Source organism: Myotis daubentonii, chromosome 17 (assembly GCF_963259705.1).
Source record: "Myotis daubentonii chromosome 17, mMyoDau2.1, whole genome shotgun sequence".
Lineage (NCBI taxonomy): Eukaryota > Metazoa > Chordata > Mammalia > Chiroptera > Vespertilionidae > Myotis > Myotis daubentonii.
Genome location: NC_081856.1, coordinates 41,468,906 through 41,487,650, shown reverse-complemented (window position 1 = coordinate 41,487,650; position 18,745 = coordinate 41,468,906). Strand labels below are relative to the sequence as shown.

The window sequence follows — 18,745 nt, the reverse complement described above, 5'->3', positions numbered from 1 at the left end:
ATCTATATATGTTTTGTTAGATTTACACATAAGTATTTCATATCTTGTGCAATTATAAGTGATACCGTATATATATACATATATATATATTTTTTTTTTTAATATATTTTTATTGATTTCAGAGAGGAAGGGAGAGGGAGGGAGAGAGAAACATCAATGATGAAAGAGAATCTTTAATCAAATGCCTCCTGCACGCCCTGTACTGTGAATCTAGCCTGTTACCTGGGTATGTGCCATTGGCCGGAATCAAACCTGGGACCCTTCAGTCCGCAAGCTGATGCTATATCCACTGAGCCAAACTGGCTAGGGCTGTATTTCAATATCCATGTATACATTGCTAGTATATAGAAATACATAGATTTTTCTATGTTCATTTTATATTTTGCAACCTAGCTGAACTCACCTATCAGTTCTAGGAAAGTGTTTTGCTTTGTTTTGTTTTTGTAAATTCCATTGGACTTTTCTAGTAGACCATCATGTCACTGAAAAGAAGAGCAGTTTTATTTCTTCCTTTCTGATCTGAATGCCTTCTATTTTCTCTTTTTACTTTATTGCACTATGTAGAATTTCTAGTACTACGCTGAGTATAAGTGGTGAGAGAGGACAATCTTGCCTTGCTCCTGATCTTATGAGAAAAGGATTAACTTTTTCGCTCTAAAGTATGTTGACAGATGCACGTGTTTTGTATGTATTCTTTATCAATTTTAGGAAGTTTCTATTTCTATTTTTCTGAGAGTTTGTTGTTGTTTTTTGTTGTTGTTTTTTTTTTTTTTTTACCATGAATGAGTGTTGAATTTTTTCAAATGATTTTTCTGATTTGATTAGTGCAATTGCAATTTTTTAGTCTTGTTTATATGGTGGATTATACTGATTGCTTTTCATATTGAATGAGCTTTGAATCGTTAGAATAAAGCCCATTTTGTTATGGTACATAATTATTTGTATGTACTGCCGAATGTTTTGTTAAGGAATTTTGCATCTCTCTTCACGAGAGTCATTAGTCTCTAGTTATCTCATGTTGTACTGTCTTTTTCTCGTTTTGGTGTCAGAATAGCTTTATAAAATGAATGGGAAGTATTCCATCCTCTTCTATTTTCTGGGAGAGATTTATAAGATTAATGTTAATTCTTCTTTAAATATTTGGTAGAATTTTCCAGTGAAACTCTCTGGGTCTGCAATTTTCTCTTTGGAGAATTTCTAAATTATTAATTCAATTTCCTTAGTTATAAGGCTACTCACCAAAAGTCTATTTTATATTCTGTGGGTTGTGGCATTTCTTTTAGGGAAATGGTTGCATTTCATATAAGTTGTGAAACTTTGTTGGGTAGAGTTGTTTATAAGTATTCCCTTGTTATTCTCTTGATGTCTGCCAGTGTATAGTGATGTTGCATTTTTGATTCCAGATATTGGTAATTTGTGTTTTCTTTCTTTCTCTCTCTCTCTCTCTCTCTCTCTCTCTCTCTCTCTCTCTCTCTCTCTCTCTCTTTTTTGGTCAGTGTTGCTGGAGGTTTATTAATTGTTGATCTTGACAAAGAGCCAGTTTTTTTTGTTTGTTTGATCTTTTTTCTCTATTGCTTTGCTCTTTTCATTTTATTGATCTCTGATGTTTATTATGTCCTTCTTTATATGTGCTTTGTATTCATTTTGCACTTTTTCTCTAGTTTCTTGAAAAACTAGTTTCTGGAGAAGAGAGCTTAGATGATTGATTTGAGACGTCTCCTCTTTTGTAATCTAAATATTTAGTGTTAAAATTTTCTCTCAGTTTCAATTCTTTTAAATTTATTGAGGTTTGGCACTCGCTGGGTGTCTCAGTTGGTGGGAGCGTCGTCCCATACACCATAAGGTTGCAGATTCAATTCCTGGCCAAAGCACATACCTAGGTTATGGGTTCAACCCCCGCAGTTGGGGCATGAGTACAGGGGGCAACTGGTCGATGTTTCTCTCTCTCTCTCTCTCCCCCCACTCCCCACTTTCTCTTTCTAAACATATCCTCAAGTGAAGAATTTTTTAAAAATTGTTGAGGTTTAGTTTTTGGTTTATCTGGCATATACAGGGTGTCCCAAAAATATATAAACATGTTAGCAGCTGATAGCTCAATTTTGAAAATGAAATGTATTTTAATAAACACTGCCTTTATAACTATTCAAAGTGTGTGTATACATATTTTATAGTGCTTGAAAATAATGTCTCTTCTATTGTTGCTGGGTGGGCTCTATAAATTAAATTAGATCTGGTTGATTGATAGTGTTATTGTGTTGCTCTCTGTACTTGTTGGTTTTCTGTCTAGTTGTTCTATTAATTATTGAGAGAGCTTTGCTGAAGTTTCCAACTCTAATTGTGAATTCGTCTATTCCTTCAATTTTATCAGTTTTTGTTTCACTTATTTTTCTCTGCTGTTTGGTATATATTTAGAATTTGCATGCAAAATATGTATATTTGCTATGTCATTTCCATGGATTGAGCCTTTTGTCATTATATAATGACTTTCTATGGCCCTGGTCATTTTCTTTGCTCTGGAGCAGCGGTTCTCAACCTGTGGGTCGCAACCATTAGAAAACACATATAGCATATCAGATATTTACATTACGATTCATAACAGTAGCAAAATTACAGTTATGAAGTAGAAACGAAAATAATTTTATGGTTGGGGGTCACCACAACAGGAGGAACTGTATTAAAGGGTTGCGACAGTAGGAAGGTTGAGAACCACTGCTCTGGAGTCTTTATCTGACTTTAATTTAGCCACTCCTTCTTACTTTTCATCAATGTTTATCTGGTACATCTTTTTCCATATTTTTACTTTCACTCTCCTATATTATTATATTTTGAGGTAGTTTTTCTGTAGATAGCATGTGGTTGAATCAATTTTTTAAATCCAATGTGCCAATCTCTGTCTTATATTCTATATGCTTAGGCCAGTTACATTATAATGTAATTGTTGATATATTTGGGCTGAAGCCTGACATTTTACTTTTTATTTCCTGTTTATTCTCTATTTTCTCCTTTATTTTCATTTTCTAACCTCATTGTGGACTCTTGAACATTTTTTAGAATTCCATTTTTATTTAGTCCTTTTTATTATATCTGTTTGTATAGCTTTGTTAATGTTTGCTTTCCATATTACCTTAAATATGCATAACTTACAAGAGTGTATTATTGTTGATATTATACCACCTAAAGTAAAATCCTTACCTCACTTTAGATCCCTTTACTCTCCCTCATTTATAATATAATTTTCTTAAATATTTTCTCTGCATATATTGACAGTCACATCAGACACTGTTATAATTTTTGCTGCAATCATCACACATAATTTAGAAAACAGGAGAAGGAAAGTTTATTGCATTTACTCCCATTTTTTACTCTTTGTATTATTCATTCTTCCTCCTGGTGTCCCAAGATTCCTTCTTTTATCACTTCTTTCTTTAGAGAACTTTCTTCAGATATTTCTTTAACATAAGTCTGCTGGTGACAAATTTCTAGGTTTCCTTCAGCTGAAAATGTCATGTTTTCTTTTTCTTTCCTGAAGGATATCTTCACTGGATTTAGGATTCTGGTTTGACAGTTCCTTTTTTCAGCATTTACCAGTAAAAAATATTCTGCCACTTCCTCTGGCCGCCATGCTTTCTGAAGAGAAATCCGTTCTCATTCTAATTGTTTACCCCCAATAGATAAGGTCTAATTTTTCTCTTGTTGTTTTTAAGGTCTTTTCTTTAGTTTTTAGAAGTTTGACTATTATGTGTCTTAGTGTGGATGTCTTTGGGTTAATTTTATTTGGGTTTTCACTGAACTTCTTGACACTATAAGTCTGTCTTTTGTCAAATTTGAAAAACTTTCAGCCATTGTTTCTTCAAATATTTTTTCAGCCTTCTCTCTCTCTCTCTCTCCTTCTAGGATGTTGATGATACACATTCTAGACAATTTTTATATCCCCATAAGTCCCCTGAAGCCCTGTTCTTTTAATATTTTCCCATTTTCAGTTTATTTTCTCTGTTGATTGAATTGGCCCATTTCTATTATTTTATCTACAAGTTCACTGATTTTTTTCTCTATTCCCTCCATGGATTAAGCCCATTCATTGAATTTTTTTTTATTTCATTTACTGTATTTTTCCATTTCTAGGAAACTGAAAAAGATAATAAAACTTAAAAATAACACAAAAATCAAGGGAAAACTTTTTTTTTAAGATGCAAAGGAAACAACTCGCCCTAGCTGCTTTTGCTCAGTGGCTAGAGCATCAGCCTGTGAACTGAAGGGTCCCGGGTTCAATTCCGGCCAAGGGCACATGCCCAGGCTGTGGGCTCAATCCCCAGTAGGGGGCGTGCAGGAGGGAGCCAATCCATGATTCTCTCTCATCATTGATGTTTCTCTCTCTCACTCTCCCTTCCTCTCTGAAATCAATAAAAACATATTTTTTTAAAAAAGGAACAACTCTCTTCTGCTTCCTCATACACGGATACATTAATAAGCAGGCAAGGGCCCTAACCGGTTTGGCTCAGTGGATAGAGCGTCGGCCTGCGGACTGAAGGGTCCCAGGTTCGATCCCGGTCAAGGGCATGTACCTTGGTTGCGGGCACATCCCCAGGAGGGGGTGTGCAAGAGGCAGCTGATCGATGTTTCAGACTTTCTATCCCTCTCCCTTCCTCTCTGTAAAAAAATCAATAAAATATATTTTAAAAAATAAGCAGGCATAAACCGGTTTGGCTCAGTGGATAGAGCAGGCAAGGGGCCATGCAGCTACCACAATTCAATTTGGACTGGCCTCCTTCCATTCAGCAGCCCTTTGTTAGACCTGTCCTGTCCGGGAGCTTCCCAGAGCAATGTGGCAGCTCTGGGCATCGCCTCCAGGGGACAGGACAGGCTGGGGGCAGGAACCAGCAGCGTTCTTCAGCATTCAGCCTTCAGCATTCAGCCGTAAATTACTGCGGTGCCACAGAGCTTTCCTCCTCTGGCCTTTGCAACCCCACCCACCTCGCGTCACTTCAGCCCTTCAGCTCGCTCAGGTCCCTGAGTCGTGCATGGATTTTTATTCTTTTCTCTCCTCCGGTATCTGCTTCCTCTGGCTTTCTGCTTCTTTGCTAGGCCTCCCACCCATTCTGCCTGTATGATGACCTCTGTGCGTGTGTAGGTTCTCTAACCCAGCTCCTTGACCAGGGCCCTTGACCTCAGGAAGCACCATCTAGCACCGAGGCATTTTAAAGGGCTCACCTTCACCAAGGCATCCCTTGCCCTCCAAAGCTAATGGAATGCAGATCTTTCTTCTCTTCCAGCTGAGTGTGGGGCGATTGTTTTGAAAGGCCCGCAGTCTCCTCTCTCCAGGCGATGTTTCTATGAGGCCACCAGCTGTTCGTGATACATGCCCCCTCCATCCCAAGCCCAGCACACAGCGGCAGGAAGAGAAGTGGGTGGGAGGACAAATGATCACGGAAAAGCTTGATAAATACTAACAGCCAATACTAAAAATAACTAAGCAGAAGTAGTCTACTTTTAGGAATTTCATTTGTGTCTTTGTGTTGGGGGCGAGGAGGAGGGAGAGAGAGAGGACGGTGGAGAAGGGGCAGGATGTGCTAATGTTCTCTGGAGGTGGAGGCACTAAGAGCTTTCCCAGGCAGACGGCCCCTCCTCACCCCCTCCTCACCCCCTCCCCGAAATAACTCTCTTTCTCAGGCTTCTGCTGCTTGGCAAACGGCTCCCTCCCCGTGCTGCAAATGAGAAAAAGCAGCTAACAGACTGCAGGCTGCTTTGCTCCTCAACTTCATCCTCTCCCTCTGCAAAATAGTCCTCTGACCTGAGCTCCCGGAGAGCCGAGGGACCGTGGCTGGGATCAGCGTGTGTCGCCTGTACATCTGTGAGTCCCTGGTATGTGGGTGTGACATAGCAGAGCCATTAACGCCACGTGACACCGTCTGCATGGTATAGACAGGAACTCACAGGCTAGGAGTTCCACATGTTCCCCCAAATGCTGTCTGCTGAGTGCCCCGGGACCCCCTCTAAAATTAGAGACGCGGATAAATGGCCCTGATCCTTGTGTGGCCTGAGTCTCCTGCTTTAACAAAATGGAGGGGTGCGAGTCGGTTCAGTTATGTTTCTGTCATTTTCTCTTCCCCAGTGAGCAATTTAATTATGTGATGAATCGATACAGATCACTAGAGGAAGATACAACAGAGGGGCCTGAATGGTTCCCACGTGGACGGATTATAGGCACCCTTTGAGCTCTTGTCAGATCAGTCCTGTGCAATCAGCAAACGGAATATTTTGAGTCTGAGTCTTCTCCAATCCTCCCTCCATAATGCACTCTCAATATCATGGCCAGACAGCAAGGAAAAAATAAAAAGCCTTCCTTGCTCTCCCTACTGTGGAAGCCTCCACATCCCGCCCCCCCCCCCCTTTCCTTCCTTCCTTAGAGGAAGAGGGGACATCCTCCAGGCAAAGGTGAATGCCTCCATTTATGTCCTGATTCTCCCTCCCACCATCACCCATAGCTCACTCCATCCCTGTCCCCATCATTCCTCTTACATCTTCAGGATGCCACTTCTCTAGGCTCCTTCTCCAAAGCTGGAAAGTAGGCTTGGTCTCTCTAATCCTGCAAACCTGCCTTCTGTTTTGTTACCCTTTACCATCCCATCTCTCTTCTTCTCTTCTCCATCATACTTCATAAAAGAGTCTACACTAATTATTTCCATCTCCCTTATTTTATTTACTCCTTAACCCGTTGTAACCAGACCTCTATCTGCTTTCTCCAAGGTCCCTAATGACTCCCAAGTGGCCAGATGCAATGACCTTGACCTTTCTGCTGAACCCTCCTGAAACCCACTCTGCCCTTTGATTCCATGATGGTACAGCATCCTAGCTTTCCTACGACCTATCTCTCCAGTCCAGGATCTTTCACTATCTTCTCTTCTTCTGACCATATCATAATTATGGACAATCCCCACAGTCTAGGGTTGCCCAGATCTAGCAAATAAAAATACAGAATGCCCAGTTAAATTTGAATTTCAGATCAACAATGAATAACTTTTTAGCATAAGGATGTCCTAAATATTATGTGGGACATTCTTAGCCTCAAACATGATTCTTTGCTGGTCTGAAGTTCAATTTTATCTGAGCATCTTGTATTTTATCTATGCCCACAGCCTCAATAATTATCTTTTCTCAGATAATCCCTAAATCTTCATTTCTAGCACCAATTCCTTTCTCTCTCCCTCTCTCTATTTTCCCTCCCCTCCCCCTACCACCCGGGTATTTTACAGAGTCTTCAATTCATTTCATAGAAAACTGGTCTTATTATTTTTGACCCTCAAACCTACTCCTCTCCCTGGCTTCTCTATTTCTATTAATATGATTAATACCTTCTCCAGCCTCCCAATCACCTCAGCTCCAATCCAGGAGCCCTTACTAATCAAGTGGCAGGATCTTGGTTCATTTTACCCTCACCATCCCTTTTAAATGTCTTTCTCCCCATTTCCATGGATACTGCTCACCCAAGGCCCACGTCATCTCTGTCGGACTACAACCCATCCCGGGCTATTGAAATTGCCTACTGACTAGTCCCCCAACCTCTGCTCTCATCCACCCTCCACCACCGCACACTCAATTAACACCCTAATTGAAGCACAAGTATGGATATGCCACCTCCTTGATCAAGAAGTTTCCTACTGGCTCCTGGTAAAAGTTCAAGCTCCCTAGACAGCATTAGGGCCTTCCATGAGTTGATGTTGCTCCTCTTATCTCCCTGTGGTCTCTCTTCTATGCACCGGAAGCTCGAGGCACATCAGAACACAATGTCCAGGCTTTCCTACCTCTGTTTGCTCCCACTCATGCTCACAAGTACACGACTTTGAGGGCAACTCTTGCCGTTTCTACACAAATAGATGCCCACAAAACGCCTTCAGAGTTAATGAAGTCAGTGCTAAATTATCCACATTAACAAGATAAAGTAATTAAATCCACTAATCATTGATGTGATAATGCAAAGGATCGTACTTTCTCACAAACCCACGGTTGCTTTCTGCCAATTACGGGTGCTGTCAAGCTCTCAGAAGCGTGTCAGGGCCTGTGATGTCAAGTCACAGCTGAACTCTGATAGGACTCCGAGGGGCCCAGGCACACACAGACCCCACCCACTTGCTGCTGCCTCTCGATTTACTTTCTGAACCCTGATCTCTTCCCCATTTCTCCGACTTCTTACACATGGAAGGTTCTGATAGTCTCTGTAAATGTCCTCGGATGCTCTGTTGTATATTCTAAACTGCGGCCAGTCTCATACGCTGATCCAAAAACATCTGAGTGCTTTAATCATCTATATCAGGGGGCTGCATCAGGCGAGATAGCGGATATTTTTGGCTTTGCAGAACATATGGTCTCTGTTGAAAGTACTCAATTATGTCACAAAAGATGATACAAAAACAAACAAGTGGGCCTGTGTGCCAATAACACTTTACCTAAGAAACACACAGCTGGCCTGCGGGTCACCATTTGCCGACTCCCAACCTAAATCCAGAGTCTGATGAACCATTTGTTTCATGTGTTCTTTCCAAACTAAATTTCACTGTAGTCACTTCACTGGAAACAACATCTGAATTTCATTTGACACAGTCTTTTCTTTTGTCACAAATTATACTTCAGCCAAACTCAGGATCCAAGAGTGCGTGAGGGGAGGCCAGGGGTAGGGACTTGAAGCCCTCTCCAGGCCTTTCCTCCCAGCCCAGTGGACATCATCCCAGGGCGGGGACAGGATCGCTATTGCTGATTTTATCTTTTGCCGTGGGCTCAAGTGTGGCTCTGCTCATCACTGTTATGAATCCTGCCTTTATTTCAAATGCTGATATTTTGTTCATTATGATTTTTTTTGCATTAATTTTTATGTTTAAAAGATATTGAAGTCGATATTCCTTATTTCAATTATGGAGTTGTATTGTACCCTCTTTAATTTTGTGCCAAAGTGAGTACCCTACTCCCCTCCCTCCCTTCCCCTTAGAACCAGCCTCCTGTCTGCTCTGCATTGCCAGCCTCCATCCCCAGTTCAGAGATCATGTCATCGATTCCATCCCTGTAACCTTTGGACGGATCGTTCCTCTTGGCTGCTGAGATTCCATTTCAGTTTCTGGGTCTGCCTCAGACACAGGTGGATCTGAAGCAGGTGGAAGCTCCATATGAGAGCTCACCTGGCACCATACATAGTTATGATAATATTATTGATTAGATTTCCTATGCTGTCCTTTACATCCCATGACTATGCGGTAACTACCAAGATTGGTAGTACTTCTCAATCCCTTCGCCCTTTGTACCCAATTCCCACCCCCCCTCCCCTCTAGCAACCATCCATCTGTTCCCTGTATCTAAGATCTGCTTCTTTTTTGCTTGTTCATTTATATTGTTCTTTAGATTCCACATATAAGTGAAATCATATGACATCTGTCTTCCTCTGACTGACTTATTTCACTGAGCCTAATACCCTCTAGGCCAGTGATGGCGAACCTATAACACGCGTGTCAGAGGTGACATGCGAACTCATTTTTTTGGTTGATTTTTCTTTGTTAAATGGCATTTAAATATATAAAATAAATATCAAAAATATAAGTCTTTGTTTTACTATGGTTGCAAATATCAAAAAATTTCTATATGTGACACGACACCAGAGTTAAGTTAGGGATTTTCAAAATGCTGACACACCGAGCTCAAAAGGTTCGCCATCACTGCTCTAGGCCCATCCATGTTGTGGCAAATGGTAAGATTTCCTTCGTTTTCTGGCTGAGTAATATTCCACTGTATATATCTCCCACCACTTTTTATCCACTTGTGTACTGTTGGGCACTTGGGTTGCTCCCATAGCTTGGCTATTGCAAATAACACTGCAATACACATAAGGGTGCATATATTCTTTTGAATTAGTGTTTTGGGTTTCTTCAAATATATACTCAGAAATGGAATTGCTAGGTCATAAGGCAGTTCCATTTTTAATTTTTGAGGAACCTCCATACTATTTTCCAATAGTGGCTATGCCCATTTGCATTCCCTTCAACAATGCACAAGCATTCCCTTTTCTCTAGAGTCACTTCTTAAGAGACATGTTAAGGTGGGAAGGAACTTAAGGGACTTCATATCCGTCATTTAACTTAATGCTCATGACAGTCCCGTGAGGTTTGATTACTTTCTCTTGTATGGATGAGAAACAGAGGCTCACAAACTGAGATTACAGGAAATAGGATAGGCACCAGACCAAGAGCTTCCATGTGCAGATCACAGTGAGCACCCAAAGGAATGTTCTCTGGACTGGAAGTTTTGCTGGGAGAAATGAGTACCCAAGCGAAGGAGCCTGAAGTGTCTGAGGAAACGAGCATAAGAAGCAGAAAGGGTGTTACCAGCAGGTTAGGGGGTGGGAGGGGTTAAGAGCCCCTAGGAGGATGAAGCCCAGGGCCATTCCTCTTGGTGCCAGGAGCCATGGTAATCGTCACTAAAACAACTGTAATTAAAGCAACCGCTGCTCAACACCCCCAACCTTTCTGGACCCCTTGCTTCAAGAGCTAAGGAACTATTTCCAATTTCCAGTTCCCACTTGTCCCAGGTACCACCATGATTCTGTGATCAGGAGGTGCATCACCTGAACACAAGGCCCAGAGGAGACCATACAGATGGAAAGAAAGATCAGACCAAAGTGAGGACAGGAGGCAGGAGCTGGGCAGGGGGGCTTGGGGGGAAGACGGGTGTTGGGACCAGAGGCATTAGGACACCATTTCCAAGCCAGTGCTGGAGAAATACAGCAAGCACTCCTCTTTGTTGTTTTATTTTTTATATTTTATTTTTTAGATTCCACATTGCAACTCATCTGTGTGTGTGTTAATCCTCACTTGAGGATATTTTACCATTGATTTTTTTTTTTTTAGAGAGAGAGTGGATGGGAGGGGGAGATAGAGAGAGAAAGAGAGAGAGAGAGAGAGAGAGAGAGAGAGAGAGAGAGAGATCGACTGGTTGCTTCTCACACGCACCCTGACCAGGGCTGGGGATCGAACTTGCAACCAAGGTACTCGCCCTTGATTGAAATTGAACCTGGGACCCTTCAGTCCAGGGGCCAATGCTCCACCCACTTCTGGAGAAACACGGCAAGCACTCCCCTTTGGAAAGAAATCACATTTCATGTGACTCTAGGCAACTTCCAAGGAGACATCAGCTCATATGAGAAATCACGCCTGGTATTATATCTCCGTAATGAGATGCACAGCGGGCACTTTCAAGCATTGCATATACTTGAACGTGCAGTTTCACAGCTGCACACAAGTTCATAAATGCTCCGTGCCTCTTTCACGGTGGAGATGCGTGCCACGCTGGGATTCCACAGGCTGTGAGGCTTCCCCCTCTTCAAAACCGAGCAGCTCAAAGACTCCTCTGGCAATTGTAACCACACAGGAATAGAAACCACCCCAGGCAGAGCGTGAGCGGCCAATCCTGTAAACAGCAGGATGGCAAGGTGTAAACAAGAATAGAAAGGAAACATGCAGCCTTTTAAAATTTGTTTTATTATTAATTATTTTAATATTTTTATTGATTACAGAAAGGATGGGAGAGAGAAAAAGAGATTGGAACATCAATGATGAGAGAGAATCATTGATTGGCTGCCTCCTGCACAACCAACACTGGGGATCAAGCCCGCAACCCGGTCATGTGCCCTGACTGGGAATTGAACCGTGACCTCCTGGTTTACAGGTCGATGCTCAACCGCTGAGCCACGCCGGCTGGGCATGCAGCCTTTAATACATCATTGCTTTGGAGGAGGCCAATAAGATGGGAACACATTCATCTCTGAATATCATGGAACAGCAGCAGCTCAGAGAAGTGAGAAATCACGAGCCAAGTGGATTTGCAATGACCCATTCCAGGCTGCCAACTCATCCCTTTTGGCATCAGGCTTGATTTTACAGACTTCTCTTCCAGTGCTGTATGGTTGGGGCCTTTTAATTTGTTTGTTTTTCCTTTCATGCACCACAGCCAGTATTTTCAAGGCTGTTGCAACTTTCCTAAGTCACATCTTTTTTTCCTCCGTGCCCCCACAAACAATGTTGCTCCAGAGAACCACAACCACAATATCGCCATCTTTCATTGGGTTGAATCATGTTCTTGAATGCAGGGAAAATGCGTGCACATATTCGTATTGAGTCTTTGTTAATCCTTTACATGATCGATCGTGTACAGTGTTGTAGAAGATGCAATGCAGCAAAATTCCAGCATTGCTTACCCCTTCAATCAGTCTGCCAGTAACTGAGCATGAGCATGTACCCTCCACCGTGGTCGGGGATATAGGAACAAACTGCAGATCCTGGCTTTGAGGACTGCACAGGCCAAGCAGAAGAGAGAGACTTGGAAACAGTTATGAGAACAGGTGAAGCCACCTTTACCCCCTGCCCTGTGGTGACAATGGGCAAGCAGGCTGCTTCCACACCAACAATGCCTCTGCAGGGCACGTGGTCCGGGGACTAGGTCCCTGTGGCTAAGCCAGCACAGACACTGGACAGCACGCATGCTCTCCTATGAGGGGAGGAAGTCGGCTTCTAACAAGGTCTCCTGCGTCCTTGTCCATCTCTTCATTGCCTTGCTCTATGTAACTGTTCTCAGCCTTATCCTCCAAACTGCCTTGCTTAGATTTACAATCCTTCCTAGCTCTACTTGTTATTATTAATGGCACCCATGTCATATATACTTACTATGTGCCAAGAATGGTCCATGCTTTAGTTCATTGAATCTTTATAACATCCTAGAAATGGGCTTTGCTACCCTGGTGTTATAAATGAAGACAAGGACCCTCAAAATAAAAATTAGAAATGTGCGCACGGCCACACAGCTGCTAAGTAGAAACACTGAGACTGGCACCCAGGATGTGTGGTAAGAAAGGTTCGTAAAGATTACATTAGTCCGCCTCTGTAGACACGTGTGGGTGATTCGCTCCATAAGAACAGAGATCAACATTTGCATCCTTTTCATAACCCGTGGGCAGGGTGGACCTGTGAGCAAGCAGAGTAGGCATCTACCAGTGTGGTGTGATTTAAGGAAAACCGGACCAGGATGGGTTAAACCAGGGGTGGGCAAACTTTTTGACTCGAGGGCCACAATGGGTTCTTAAACTGGACCGGAGGGCCGGAACAAAAGCATGGATGGAGTGTTTGTGTGAACTAATATAAATTCAAAGTAAACATCATTACATAAAAGGGTATGGTCTTTTTTTTTTTTTTTTTAGTTTTATTCATTTCAAACGGGCTGGATCCAGCCCGCAGGCCGTAGTTTGCCCACGGCTGGGTTAAACAGACCTCCCCCACTGCCTATCACGGTGCCTGGAATTCCTTTATCGGAAGTGCATTACTTTGGGCCTTGGGGTCTTTCTGGCCATTAGAACACGATTGCCCTGGGAGGAGCCAGCCTCAGCTGAGACTTCTGCGAGGGTCAGGGCCTTAGAGAATGAGTCCCAGGAGAGATGCCTGGAAGGAGCCTGGGAGTTCTGGGGATGGGCAGGAGGTGCGGAGAGGAGGGTGGGAGGTTCTGAAAACAGGGGTGAACAGTCTGTTTGGCTGACCCCACTTCTGTGGCCCCAGCTCAGGGCGAGGCAAAGGGAAGGTACATTGCCGGGAGCCGGTCCATGCTTGCTGTTTCAAGGGACCTGGCATATATGGCATACTGTTCTTAATATGTTTGCTCACCTTCTTGGCACTATGTGTTTTAACCAAGGTCTCTGAGAAAGGTTGTTTTCCCCAGGTAGGGATTTTCCCCTGAAGTTAGGGAGGGAATAAAACCCCTCAACTAAGTGCCAGGCGGGTAATTAATCCCTTTAACTACGAACAATCATGCTTAAACTACATAATCTTTTCTCCCTGGAATGGAGATAAGAAACGCCCTAACCTTTGTAATAGAGATTGATAGGATTGAATCAACTGGTATAAATACAGTTGTAACAAGACAGAAACACTCAGAACTTAGAACAGAATCAAGAAGACAGAGCCTACACGGAGCCTAGAGACAGAAGAACTTCGCTGGAGAGAGCATGCCGGAGGATCCTGGAGAGGGACTGGCCTCAGAGCCTAGAGACAGAGCCTAGCGGGAGAACATGGCAAGGGATCCTGGACTGAACCTGACTACAGAGATTGGCAGGAGAACCTGACTGGAACCTGGACACTGAACCTGACTGGAGAGCCTGGACAGAACCTGGCTGGAGAACCTAGCGAGGGAACATGGCTACAGAACCTCGCTGGAAATCCGAAGCAGAACCTCTCTGGAGATCCGGGCTAGAGATCCTGGCTAGGCTGCTGATCAACTGAACACTGTCTCCGTGTCATTCCTTCTTCGCCGACTCCGTCCACGCCTTTGGGGACCCCTGGACCCGCTGGGGCCGGACCCCGGCAGTACATAATTCTCTTGATTTGAGAAAATGCTGTTTTGATCGGGGTGAGAGTTGGAGGCCTGGAGGGTGGTGGCAGGTGGGCTTCACGTGCTGAGGGCCATGAGCACTGTGAGGCCACAAACGACCAAAGACAGAACCCTTGCCCTCAAAGAGCTTATCGCCTCTCTGAAGAGGGAAAATATCCCCAGCAAACAACGGGTGCGTAAGATAAGACAGGAATGACCACGCACAAAACACAGGTATAACAGAAACCCAGGAACAGGAGAGCTCCGTGGGGGAGGCAGGAGGTGGTGTCGCTTCCCTGGGGACACAGGGCCCCAAGAACAGTACCAAAGAGAGAGATGGAATGAGTAGGCTGGTGAATGCCTGCCATGCCAAGGGAAGACCCACATGACTACAACCTATTGCTACCAAAGCACCCCCAAATGAGGAAAACCACACTTGGATTTAATCAGCATGATGCAAAATGACACTAGGATGGCGCAGAAACAAATGCATGCAGTAATAAGCCCAGAATTTCAGTACCGGGTGGAAGTACCAGATGTATCTATTAAGACACACGGCAAGTAGACTCGATGAAGCCAATTAGGCAAATGTAAACCCCTCAGTTATCTCTGTGGGAAAGAGATCTGATGACTACCCTGGGCCAGCAACCTCGGAAAAGTCCAAGACTTGCCACTGGATTCAGTTCTGATAAAGAATCGCTTTATCCTGTGGCCTTCCAACCAGAGACAAATGCTCCTCTTCCGGGCTTTCGCTTAATCCTCCCTTCTCCAGCAGCAAAGGTTACTCCTATTTGCTCTAACTTATTTTGTGTTTTTATAAAAGGTCCCTTTATTTCATTCTCACAAAGAAAACAACTGCAAGGAAGAAAGGAAGGAAGCAAGCAAGCGTTGACCTTTATTTGCTAAATGAGTTATTTCACCACTGGCTACAGGTGATTATGTTCTCACCATTCCCAATAACCGCCCTTTGTACCCGTTGGCACAAGAGAAACCAAGGACTACAGCCTCGGGCTTAGTCATGAGTGAGCAGAAAGAAGAAAACCAGTGTAGGAAGAGACTTGAAAGAGAGGTGAAGGGCGAGGAGGAGGATCCACAAGAAATCCTCCCTCCTTGTTTCTTAATTGAATTATCTTTCCAGCATATAGTTCATCTCAACTTTTGGCTGCTAATGAGTTACGTTTCCACAAGTCGCCTGCTTTCTCCCAGGTGGCTGCGCATCTGAGACATGAACGGCAAAGGCCTGCGGTTTGGTCTGCTAGTAGGTTTGTAGTAACCTCCATGGAGACGCACAGGGACAGTGATCGCATTATCCAAGCCCACAATTAGGCACAGACTTTGTCTAACAAAGGATGCTTGTGCTTTGCTTCCAGATGCACACAGCAACTTGGCTAACGGAGATCCAACGCCTAAGCGTCAGGATTTCCGGGACATTCTGGTGTTCAAAGAAGCAATCAGGAAGAAAAAAAATTGAACTCATATGAATCTGGGAGGCAATTCCAATACTGGAGCAAAATGACAGTAAAAGCATTTTTGCATTCAATATTTTATAAGGATTCAGAATCCATAAAAAGAAATTGGTGAAGATGAATACTTAAGACACTTAAAATATACAAATTTAGCAACATCATGTAAAATGCAAGAAATACAACCTAAATATTATCATACTACTAATAATTATTAGTAGACAGAATTTTAAAACACAAGTATTAAAAAATTCAACAATCTCAAAAATGAAAAAAATTGTCATGAAAAGTTGAAAAGCAGACCGTTTTATCTGAACTTTTGTAGAGGTTTCTTAAAGCGCATGAACTTTGTTGCCATTGAATTGAGAACACATTTCTGTGCAAATTTTTTCGCTGTTGAAAAGAAAAGGCCCTAGTCAGGAAAAGGCCGTACTCAGGAAAAGGCCGTAGTCGGGGGATGTATTTATGAGCTACCTCCAAATATTTTTCTCCGATTTCTTCATCTTCAAATAACCAGAGCTCTCATTTGATAACTTTGAGGAGGAAGATTTTTAAGCTTTGCGGAGTATAATTTTGTGTCGGGGGAGAGAAGAAGGAGGGGAAATTAAATCACTTTATTTACCTCAAGCTCTAGTCTGACTGAAAGCAAGAAGCAAGCATGTTCTATTTGTCCTCCTCCTCTCTAGTTTGCTCATATATGGTGGAGATCCCAATACCCAGCTGCCTGTATCTGTTTAGACCTCTCCTGTTGTAGTGGGCACAGCCTAAGGGGATCCCCAGTCAGTCACGCCCTCACATAATACCCTCCCGTGAGACAGGCACAGCCCCTGGCTTGTGTCCAGCCACTGGAATACAGCCATGCCGAAAGGCCAGGGCGCCCTGGACTAGGTTACATTCTGTGAGACTCCATCTGAGCAGCCTGGAGTCAGAGTCTCCTGCTGGCTTGACTCTGCCACGCTGTGGCGGGGCCTGTGAGAAGCAAGTGGCCACATGGAAAGCAGTGTGAACACTCTCTAGGACAGGTTCTCAACCTTCCTAATGCCCCGACCCTTTAATACAGTTCCTCATGTTGTGGTGACCCCCAACCATAAAATTATTTTCGTTGCTACTTCGTCACTGTAATTTTGCTGTTATGAATCGTCATGTAAATATCTGATATGCAGGATGTATTTTCATTGTTACAAATTGAACATAATTAAAGTGTAGTGATTAATCACAAAACAATATGTAATTATATGTGTTTTCCGATGGTCTTAGGCAACCCCTGTGAAAGGGTCGTTCGACCCCCAAAGGGGTCACGACCCACAGGTTGAGAACCACTGATCTAGGAGATGAGAGAGCCCCAGGAGACGGCCAGCAAAAAAGCAGGGGACCTCAGTCGTACAACCCCACCTTAATTCTGCCCACAACCACATGTTCTTGGAAGAAAAGCAACCCAAGCTTCAAGGAGGAAAACAGCCCAGACAAAATCTTGACTACATCTCTGCGATCCTAAGGAGAGGCTCCAGCTAGGCTGCACCCAGATTCCTGGTCCACAGGAACTGCGGAATAATAATTACCTGCTCTTTTAAGCCACTCAATTCATGGGAATTTGTTATGCTGTAATATATAACTAATGCACATATCATCATCCACTTTGCACTCCAAGAACAATTATTCTTGCAAAAAAGTTTTGTGTTGCCCTGGTCGTGGTGTTCAATGGTTAGAGCATAGCCCCCCCCCCTCCCCCCCCCCCACACACACCTGAATCAACCAGGTCTCCAAAGAGTTCTGGTTCCTTTTATTAGGAAATAGTCATTGAGAGTCAATATTTGGGTGGTAGGTGTGTTTATTGCTACTGGAGTGTCATTGTTTCTAGACCAAACCAGTTTTTCAGTCTCCTAATATGAGACGTTGGAGTATCCCTGTATGCTTAATTTATTTTCACTTATTCAACAAACATTTCCACATACCTCATTATGTGCCAAGTATTATTTAACATTTTGAAAATATTAACTTATCTAATCCTTGTAATAACCATAACAACTATTATTAGCCTCATTTTAGAGACAGAAAAACAGAGGCACTGAGAGGTTTTGACATGCCCCAAATCATGCAGCTAGTAAGTGGAAGGCCAGGAATTGGTCCCAAGCATCTCCAGATTTGGGGCACTAACCATTATACCACATTGCCTCACAGTGGTGAGGACCTCACAGAGCATAAAATTATGTCATTTAAGGTACTTCTTGGGCTGTGGCCCAATTTAAAACAAAGGAAGAGGACTCTTGAGAGGACTCTGGAAGCTGCCCAGGATGAAGCTGGTATATACGCGATGACAGATGATGCCTAGGATTAGTAGGGTGCTCACATTGTAAAGTATAAAAATGTCGAATCACTATATCATGCACCTGAAACTAATAGAACCAATATAAGATTGTGTACTAAGTATACTTAAACAAAAATTAAATTAACAAAATTAAAAATAAAAACCATTCCACTCAGTGGCTGCAAATATACTTTGTTATATTCAAGGGTGATGGGCGGTGCCTTATTTATTTCATTTCTGCCCATTTTCCTTTCCACAAAAATTAAAGAGGGGCTTTCCTATCTGTCCCACCTATGAAACTCCCATTCATTATGCAAATATTTGAATGAAATTCTCTCTTGTGAAAACCACTGAACGAAACTGCGAGTTCCGTTCACAACTAATTGAAAGAAAAATTAAAATGTACACTTACTTTTGACTTTCACGAGTGGATGGTTCCAAGAGACCAAAGTTGAGATGATCTAAAAGAAAACAGGCAAAACAACCCCGCTGAATGCAAATATGTGAATGGGCGGTTTGTGAGGCCCTCATCCCACTTCTTTTAGTGGCAGAGCGCCACTTCCTATGACTTGGGTGTAGTTGTCAACACCAC

General features: G+C 43.0%; 1 protein-coding gene across 7 annotated transcripts in view; it reads right to left on the bottom strand.

Annotated features, from left to right (window-relative positions):
• The window catches only part of NCALD (neurocalcin delta), a 300,236-nt gene that overhangs the window by 134,980 nt on the left and 146,511 nt on the right, over positions 1-18,745 (bottom strand). For 5 of the 7 annotated variants that reach the window (XM_059672040.1, XM_059672031.1, XM_059672036.1 and 2 more), the window contains exon 3: positions 18,566-18,614. The exons of the other annotated variants lie outside the window; for them this stretch is intronic. The gene's annotated coding sequence lies outside the window, so the exon portion shown is untranslated. The remainder of the gene's footprint in view (positions 1-18,565; positions 18,615-18,745) is intronic. 7 annotated transcript variants of the gene reach the window in all.